The sequence below is a fragment of the Triturus cristatus genome, chromosome 1_2, assembly GCF_964204655.1.
Source record: "Triturus cristatus chromosome 1_2, aTriCri1.1, whole genome shotgun sequence".
NCBI lineage: Eukaryota > Metazoa > Chordata > Amphibia > Caudata > Salamandridae > Triturus > Triturus cristatus.
In genome coordinates this window covers 1,126,168,643-1,126,178,675 of record NC_140580.1, presented here as the reverse complement: position 1 = coordinate 1,126,178,675, position 10,033 = coordinate 1,126,168,643, and the positions used below count along the sequence as shown (strand labels likewise).

The following is a 10,033-nucleotide window of genomic DNA, read 5'->3' as shown; positions in this document are numbered from 1 at the left end:
CTTGGAGGCCATAGCACCTCTCACTGAATGTGCCCCAAACACAGTAACATCAATGCCTGCTTCTGACATAACAAATCTCAGCCATCTGGCAATAGTAGCGGAAGTCACCGGCTTAAACGATTTCTGTAAGGCAATAAGTAACCTGGAACAACCAGCAGGGCGAAGTGATCGTGTACAATCCTCATATACCTTAAGACATTTGACCACACAAAGTTTTTCATTCAAAGGAAAAGCATTGTAATCTATAGACCTGGAAAACGTTTTTGTGCGAGCCCCCCAGCTTGTTGATATAGCGTACAGCTGAAATGTTGTCCATTCTCAACAGAATACAGCAAGAAACCTTCCTGGGGGAGAGGTTGCGAATCGCAAACGAACCCGCCAGGAGTTCGAGACAATTGATGTGAAGCTCCAACTCCTGGCGAGACCATCTGTCCCCCGTCGTGACCTCCACGCAGCGGGCGCCCCAGCCCGACCTGCTGGCATCCGATTCTATGATCATCTCGGGGTGAGATCCGAAGATTGCCCGACCGTTCCATGCCTCCATATGGGTCAACCACCATTGGATTTCTACTCGGGCTTACTCCGAGAGCGGTACAAGGTCGGAATAGGAGAGGCCCTTCTGGAGATGTCTGATCTTCAAGCGCTGTAAAGCGCGATAGTGTAGAGGGTCCGGGAAGATCGCTTGTATGGATGATGCTAGCAAGCCCACCAGATGAGCGATCTCCCTCAAAGACATTACCTGCCGGTCGAGAACCTTCCTCAATTCTTTCTTCAGGTCTCTGATTTTGTGCTTGGGCAGAAGCAACTGCGCCGACTGCGTATTGACCACAAACCCCAGGAATTCCAGATATTGCGTCGGAGTGAGGACCGATTTCTCCCTGTTCACTACAAAGCCCAGACTCTCTAACAGTGACATCCCCTGCTGCAGGTGCAGAGATGCTATGTGCGGAGAGGGAGCCATAATCAGAATATCGTCGAGGTAGATTATCAGACGTATGCCCTGCTCCCTGAGATGCGCCACCACTGGCTTCAGGAGTTTGGTAAAACACCACGGAGCCGAGGAAAGACCAAAAGGTAGGACCAAATATGCCAGGCGCCTGCCGCGCCATTGAAACTGTAGAATTCTGCGATGGGGAGGAAAAATGGGCACCGTAAGGTAGGCGTCTTTGAGATCGAGGCAGATTAGCCAGTCCCCCCGTCTCAAGAGATCCGCCAGAAGATGGATACCCTCCATTTTGAAATGTCGATAAAGGACAAAGGAATTGAACCCCTTCAGGTTGAGAACCAGACGGAACCCCCCACCCCTCTTCTGTACGAGGAACATGGTGCTGCAGAAGCCTACGGGACCGCCATCCTCGCAATATGTCACCGCATGCTTGCGCAGCAGCTCGTCTAATTCTAGATCTATCAAATGCACGTCTTGTTGGGAAAAAAATAGGGGTTTGGGAGTCGACTCCTAAAAAGGAGTTTGATAAAAATCTATGTGAAAACCTTGCACTGTTTGGAGAACCCAAGCGTCCTGAGTAAGGGCCTGCCAATTGTGAAGAAAATGGCGAATCCGACCCCCCAGAGGATAGAGAGACAAAGACACTGGGCTTACCTGCTGTAATTTGAGGCCGGGAGTTTCCTCTGTTGCCACCACGGTGGAACCCGCGACGATTGGAGCGTCTCGTAGGGTAGAAGGTGCCACCTCTGGTCGAATCCTGAAAGTCTCCGTGGCCTCGGCCATAACCACCTCTCGCGGGACCCTGATGGTACTGACGGCCTGACTAGCAGCCCCTGCCTCGTCCGGCCCTTCCAAAAAGGCCATTGGTGAACACCCTTTTCATATTTGACTGGGCCTTGTCTAAACTTGTGAATGTCCCTACATATTTGGAGACGTCTTTCACAAAAACGTTCCCCGAAGAGTAAACCATCTGCCAGGGGGTCTGGTTCAGCTCCAGCCAACTCCGTCAGGTTAGTATCCATGCGCATAAGGAGGGATTTTCTGCGCTCGGCTGAAATGGCGCAATTTGCATTGCCAAGGAAGCATATAGCACGTTGGGTCCAACCGGCCAAAATGTCAGGATCAATTAATACTCCAGACTCTTTAGCTTTCAGAGCCATCTCCAAAATTTTAGATAACGGACCAATAGTATCTGACAACTTATCATGACATCCGCGCCAAGCGCGGTCGATGCCCTTCTTAGGATCCTTCTGAAACTTTTTTAAGAATGCTAACATGTTAGGGTCTATGTCCGGGGTCTCTGCGACCTTGTCCGGGACATCTGGACGGGGGCATTCTGACCTTAGGCGGTTCCTAACATCCCTGTCGAAGCTACGATGTAAATTCTGATGGATGTAGTCCGCCACCTCCGGCGGAGGCGCCCAATCCGAAGACCTAGGATGCACTATATCTTGTGGATTGAAATCAAAGGGTGTCAAAGGTTGATAGACTTGGGGCGATTGAGAGCGCACCCTTGATTTTTTCTTTTTGGGGGACATCGTGTCGCTGGTGAAATCGGTATCCGTGTCGGTGTTCGTATCTGTGACCACCCTGGATATCGTAGGCAAAGGATTAGGGGCCCCTGAATATGGGTGGTCCTTGGACGCAGGGGGGGAGAGTGGTGATCGTTTGGGCATGAGGCCACTTGGAGGATTTAGATTTAGATTTACCCCCTTTACAGAGGCGTCTAGCGCCTGTACAAGGTTGTCCTCGAGGGGGGCATGCTCCTCCTCATAGTACCCATACTCGTCCTCCTCAAAGTAGGCCCAGTCTTCCATGTCCACCAGGGAGAAGGCGGCACGTCAAGACCTCAAAATATATAAATATATATATATGAATCCCAAAGGGATCAGTCAAGGGGAAACCACCCTGGTGCAATCACAGTTTAACAAAGTCTCTAATAATGCTCCTCAGCAAAGCTGTACTCAAGGCACCCAAAGAGCATGGAGAGCCTAAATGATCCTACCAGCCTGCACACAGCTGGGGGCCAGCCACTATTTTTCAGCCTGAGAAGGCGTCAGCTCATGGGCACTCTCACCGAACAACCTGTAGCTCCAATGCGTGAAGGAGGAATACAAAGGAAAACGTTGTGTAGCCCAAAAGGAGCCCAATTGGGCTACACAACGCGAGGCTCCAAGACTGCGGGCTCAAACAAGGGGGAGCACCGCCCGTCACAATAACGCGGCAAAAAGATATCGGGCACAGGGGAAAATGGCGATCGGAAGGTGAGGAGCGCTTAAAAGGCAGAACCGCCACCTTCCGATCGGCCGCTAAAGCGCGTGAGTGCGGTGCGCTGTCTAGACGCGACCAAGCGCGCGAGATTCAAAAGAATGAACAAGCAGAGAGACGCTCTGGGTATTAAATACAAGGTAAAACCATAAACAAGGCTGCAAACATTACTGATACACAACGCACGAGACAGGGCAAGATATGCAAAATCAAGCACTTATCTCTGTGTAGGAGCAGCAAAGAAAGAGGAAGTGTTCCGGTTTGACTGACTGTTATATAGAGCTAGTCTCTATGGTTGTTATTTTTCTTACTATAAGCATTCTGGGAATGTTATGTTAGAATGTTATCATGATTCTCATTGGCTGCTGTTGGCTTGCAGTAATTGAAAGAGAAGCATAATCTGAAGCCTCCGGTCCTGTAATAGAATTACATTTATTATTCCCACTCCAAAGAGTGCAACAGTAGGGAAAGTGTTGGATAGCAGAGGGGTAAAAATTACTATCACAACTCCAGTGAGTGCAACAGTAGGGAAAGTGTTGGATAGCGTAGGGGTGAAATTGACTATTCCCACTCCAGTGAGAGCAACAGTAGGGAAGGTGTTGGATAGTGGAGGGGCAAAAATTACTATTCCCACTCCAAAGAGTGCAACAGTAGAGAAAGTGTTAGATAGCAGAGGGATAAAAATTACTAATTCCCACTCCACTGAATGCAACAGTAGGATAAGTGTTGGATAGTGGAGGGTTAAAAAAGCTTTTCCCACTCCAGTGAGTGCAACAGTAGGGAAAGTGTTCAATATCTAAGGGGTAAAAATTACTATTCCCACTCCATTGAATGCAACAGTAGGGAAAGTGTTGGATAGTGGAGGGGTGAAAATTACTATTCCCACAGAAGTCAGTGCAACAGTAGGGAAAGTGTTGGATAGCGGAGGGGTAAAAATTACTATTCCCACTCCAATAAGTGCAAGAGTAGGGAAAGCGTTGGATATCGAAGGGGTAACAATTACTATTCCCTCTCTGGTGAGTGCAACAGTAGGGAAAGTATTGGATAGCGGAGTGGTAAAAATTACTATTCCCACTCCAGTGAGTACAACAATAGGGAAAGTGTTGGATAGCGAAGGGGTAAAAATTATTATTCCCACTCCAATAAGTGTAACAGTAGGAAAAGTGTTGGATTGTTGAGGGGTAAACATTTATAATACCATTCTAGTCAGTTCAAAATTAAAAATAAACACATATTAACAACAACAAAATATTTCAAAATATGTAAAGAATGTAAATACATATATTTAATATTAAAAACTTAAAAAAATTAAAACATATCAATGTTAAATACGTATCAGAAATACCTACAAATATTATATTAAATAAACTAAAAAATAATTTTCAAACAAATAAATATTGAAACAAACATGAATTATTACATACAATATTGTTTTTTTATTTCCTACCCTATAACACCACACAATTCACAACCCACATCTAAATTAAAAATAGATGTATTTCCATAATTAAATAATTAATTACCAATAAAAGAAATATTATTAATTAAAAAACAAATTAAAACTCATAAAAACGTAACTTTCCACACTTTACCCCTATAATCCCCAGAACCCACAGCTACAATTAAACTGTACAAAAATGAATTACACAATTAAAACTTATTTTCTATTGAAAAACAAATAGTATTTAAGAACGCTTCTGTCAAGCAGACCGGGGCGAGGAGGATTCCAATTCCCAGGAGCCTCTACCGCAGGAAGGGCCGCCAACGCTATCATCGCGCCTGGAGGTGCTTAAAATCACCCACTCACTCCCGCAGCGCGGGACGCTTCTGTCAAGCAGACCGGGACGAGGAGGACTCCAGTTCCCAGGAGCCTCTGCGGCTAACTGACTGACTGACTGGCTACAAGCGGCCAGCAATCTCCATGCCCCGTACAAAAGAATCAAACTTGCACGGCGCACGGATGCTAATAGATGGTTTTCCGCAGACCTGAAAAGTAGGAAACTGGCTTTACGTCAGCTTGAGCGCTTGTGGCGCCGTGATTATGACACTGAGGGAAAAATTAAATATACTAGGGCGAGGAAGGAATATATGAATGCCATCTCTGCAGCTAAGGTGGAGTATTTCTCTTCCCGCATTCTTGATTCCTCAAACAAATCTAAAGACATCTTCTCTGTCTTTAATGAACTGACCAACCTGGAGAACGTTCGTCCTAAAGTAATTCCCACCCAGTGTCTGTGCGACTCACTGAATTGTTATTTTAGTGACAAAATCACAGACATAAAAACGAGCATTCCCCAATCTAAGACTTTAATAACAACTGGCATGGCAATAAAGACTGGCTCTGCCACCCTTAGTAATTTTCAACCCATAACCCATGACCAGCTTTTGGAACTAATGATGAGAGTCAAATCGGGCTCCCCACTGGATATCTGTCCCCCGCCTATCCTGAAAGAATGCTTCTCCACCTATCCAACCCCTGTCCTTGCCCTTTTAAATGATTCCATCTTGTCGGGCATAGTCCCGTCCGCTTTCAAAGAAGCCACGGTCATACCACTATTAAAAAAACCCGGGGCGGATCCTGGTTGTAAGGCAAATTACAGGCCCATATCCCTATTGCCTTACCTGGCAAAAATCCTGGAAGCACACGTGGCGAAAACTCTTTCTAATTTTTTGGAGGAGTCCTCCTGCTTTGACCCTCATCAGGCTGGATTCTGGCCTGCACACTCTACGGAGGCAGTGGTCACTGCAGTTTTGGACACACTTCGAGACTGCGCAGACAGACACTCTCCCCAGGCCCTGGTGCTTTTGGACTTGTCGGCCGCCTTTGACACGGTCGACCATAACATTTTGGTCGAGCGTGTCAGACAGGCCGGCATACAGGGCGTGGCGGCCTGCTGGGTGAGGTCTTTTATGGAGGATCGCTCCCAAGCCGTGCGTCTGGGGGACTTGACTGGTGCTAAACAGTCCATCTCATGTGGAGTGTCACAGGGTTCTTCCCTGTCACCCCATCTTTTTAACATATACATACTCCCCCTCATACAAACCTTGAGGGACAAACAGGTGAGAGTCTTTAATTATGCAGACGACCTGCAACTACTCTTTACCATTGACAACTCTGAAGAATCCGTAAGTCATTTCCAGTCAACCATGAGGTTTATTAAATCCTGGATGGATCAAAATCAACTGAAACTAAATCCAGGTAAAACCGAATTGGTACTGACTGGGGACAGTGCCAAGTACTGGGGCCCTCACTATTGGCCTTTAGACCTGGGTCAAGCTCCGCAACCCTCACCATCGGCCAAAACGCTTGGAGTCATTGTGGACAGCGACCTTTCACTAAAAGCACAAGTAGGACAAGTGGTCTCCAAGTGCTTTTATCAGCTAAAAAAAATTAGGAAGGTCAGGCGATTTTTAACGCCAGAAGCTATTACCCAGGTTGTGATCGCCACTGTTCTGTCCCATCTGGATTACGCGAATGCCATCTACTTGGGTCTCCCAAACTATTTACTCAAGCGTCTCTAGATGGTGCAGAACCATGCTGCTAGGCTGATCCTGAAGCAGCCTAGGTGGCAGGCGGCTACTCCTCTTCTTATTAAGCTGCACTGGCTCCCGGTCATGCAACGCTGTTTCTTCAAAGCAGGCTGTATGATCTTTAAGTCACTACATGGTAAAAGCCCTAAATTTATTAATCAACTTATCTCCAGATATGTTCCCTCTCGTAATCTTCGCTCACTCCACTTAGGCCTTCTTCAAACCCCTCCCTTTAAACTCAAACGCTCTGGTGGACGTAGATTTGCCACACTGGCCTCCTGCCTATGGAACACCTTTCCCCTGGAAATCCGGTTCTGCCAAAATCTCTTACTCTTCCGGAAAACGCTGAAGACATGGCTCTTTAGACAAGCTTTTTAATCCATTTCTTCCGCCTTTGATTGTGTTACTGTCAAGTTAGCGCCAAGAAACTAATCAGTGTTAGCGCGCTTAATAAATGATTTAATAACATAACATAACAATAACAGGAAGGGCTGCCAATGCTATGATCGCGCCTGGAGGGGCATAAAACCACCCACTCACTCCCGCAGCATGGTACGCGCACGGGCGGGCCCGTCTGTGCCCGTCAGAGTCCGAAGGAGACCAGGCCGGGCCAGCCCCTTAACGTCATCAGCTACAAACAGACACCATGGGTAAGCGCAAAACCCCTAGTAGTCAGGAGCAGGGAAGTGCAAGAGTGAAAATGCCGAGGCACTCCACCTCCATTATTTCATATTTGACTTCAGCGGTGGGGGCTCTGAATAAGGAAATACAGAACGTAGAGGTCGAGCTGGGTCTCAGCCAAGAAATATCTGCAAACATAAATATTACTGCTACTGATAGCACGCAGAAAAACCCTGCTCCCCTGGAGCCTAGAGTACAGATTATTGATCAGGGAACGGGGGAGGGATGCAGATTACCCAGTGCTGGCCCAGCAAGGGGGAATGGTGTGACGAATGAGGAAACCCTTAAAGGGGATGAATCTAGGCGGAAGGCCCCATCGACAAATCCAGGGGTAAACCCAGGAAAGAAGAAGGGGAAAAAAAGGTCTGGCACCCCTGGACATCTATGGACCGAGGCGACCCACAAGCAGGCTGGTGATTTTAATATACAGGTTGAGACAGTGGTGCAGAAAGTGTTGACGGACATTTTCACCTCACGGTTAGAGCCCATTCTTTCGAACATTGCTAAAGACATTATGTTGGCTAACACCGTGGAAGGGATTAAGGCCAAACTGGATAGTTTTGAGACCCATTTAGGAGACACAAGAGTGGTACGCGACACCACTAACTGTAATTCCACTGATCAGGATCAAACTAGGCCCGTAGGGGTTAGTCGGGATAGCCGGGATAGCCGGTAGGAGGGAAATCAAATACCACCAAAGACTAGTCCAGACTGTAACTCTCCTACTAATCCAGCTGTATCTACAGGGAGTCAGGCAGGGGTAGATACAGGTCGTATGACTGAGCCATCTAGAGGTCGTTATCCAAATGCTAAAGCTCTGGCTCAGAACAGATACCAAGGGTCTGACGGGGCTACCCGTAGGAGTAATAGTAGTAGACTTCATCTGCCCACAGAAGCCACCCCCTTAGTTGCTATACTTACAGGGGTTCCCCCACTGATGGAGCATAAACCGGAATCAACTATGGAGTTGTTATGGAAAACCAAATACTGGTGTGATCAACTTCCTACCACCAGCAGGTTTAATGTCTCTCAGCATATTATAATGGCTAGACGAGTAGGGTGGGTTGACCCAAAATCTAAACAAATTGAGGGCGACTGCATTGTCGTTAATTTCGACAGTGCAAATATCGCAGGGCAGTTATTTAGGGCCGGTCCCTATGAGAGGCAGGGGGGGAACAGGGCAATGCCACAATTTTTTTTCCCACCCCCATGCCATGGATGTCATTACCCAGGGGCCTCAGCCCCATTCGGATATCCGAAACCATCCCATTACTCATGCCAACACAAGGGGGGTAATCTGCCCTGATAATTCTCACCAAAGCTTAGCTAGTGTCCCGAAGTTGTCAACAGGGTTCTTTGAGAGTAATACCGGAAAAATTAACCTACACTGCCAAAATACATTCCTCCCCTTGTCTAAACTAGATGAAAATGATTGACTGATCCCGCTTGGCCGTCAGAGTAACATCAGTGAAGGTGATAAAGGGCAGGGCCTAGAAGAGAGTAACAATTCTAACTGTAACATTATTAGTTGGAATATTGCGGGTCTGAGGAGCAAAAAAGAGGATCCCAGAAGTCTGTTTCTGTTAAAAAAGTATGACATAGTTGGGTTACAGGAGACCTGGGATACGGCCAACAATTTTTGGGTGGACGGATATAAATCCTATGGGCTCCCTGCGCAACCGTCTCCATCAGGTAGGGCAAGAGGGGGTCTCCTTATGCTCTTCTCACTTAAATCGGCAGGGGCTCATAGAATGGTAGATGTGGGCTCTGTGTTTGTAAACTTTTAGAACTCAGGTGAAAGTAGTTCCACAAATGAACATTTACTCAAATTTAAATGTTTTTTAGAAATGTACCGTTTGAAACAAATCACATATTATTCTATTATAATTATGGGCGATTTTAATATTCATGTGTGTAATCTGAACTGTCAGGGGAAAGAACCTCTAGAGCTGGCCATCCTCCCAATGCCACACTTTGAACACACACAACAGGGAGAGTGTTTGGAAGAGCTTTTGGCCACCATAGATCTTTATGAACCGAGCTCATTTGGCCACGAAGAGAGGATTCCTACTTTTAAAGCACGGGGGAGTGACACTATTATAGACTTTATTTTTATTTCCCTAATTTTTTTACCCCAAGTAATAAATTATAATGAATGCCAATTGGTCTCTCTTTAGTGACCATAATTCTGTAATCCTGGTATTGGATAGAGAATGCGGCCTAAAGGGGAATCCGGTAAAGTCTGGCGGTGAATCCTGTTTGAAAGTAACAGGACGGAGGTTGAAGTGGGCGATAGTACTCCCGAACCTCTTTTTCTTGGATCTCTGTGAGCGGGTTGGGGACAAGTTTGCTACCTGTCTTGATAATGCCAAAGAGGGCAGGAGGTTCTTTTGGCCTTTGAAGGCATTTGTGCGCAGGAGGCATCGGACCTGACCGTACCGATAAAACTGAGGCTCACTATAGGAGAAAAATGGTTTGATAGGAACTGCTCTGAAGCACATTGTTAATTTGTAATAGAATTAAAGAGGGTTCCACGAGACCGCACCAATATCGCTAGGTTACGTAAAGAGAACAAGCTTGCACTATTGACACGTAAGAAGGAAATTA

General features: G+C 46.6%; 1 pseudogene; it reads right to left on the bottom strand.

Annotated features, from left to right (window-relative positions):
* Positions 1–577: 577 nt before the first annotated feature.
* Positions 578–2,106, bottom strand: LOC146868806 (uncharacterized; annotated as a pseudogene).
* Between the last annotated feature and the right edge of the window lie 7,927 nt (positions 2,107–10,033).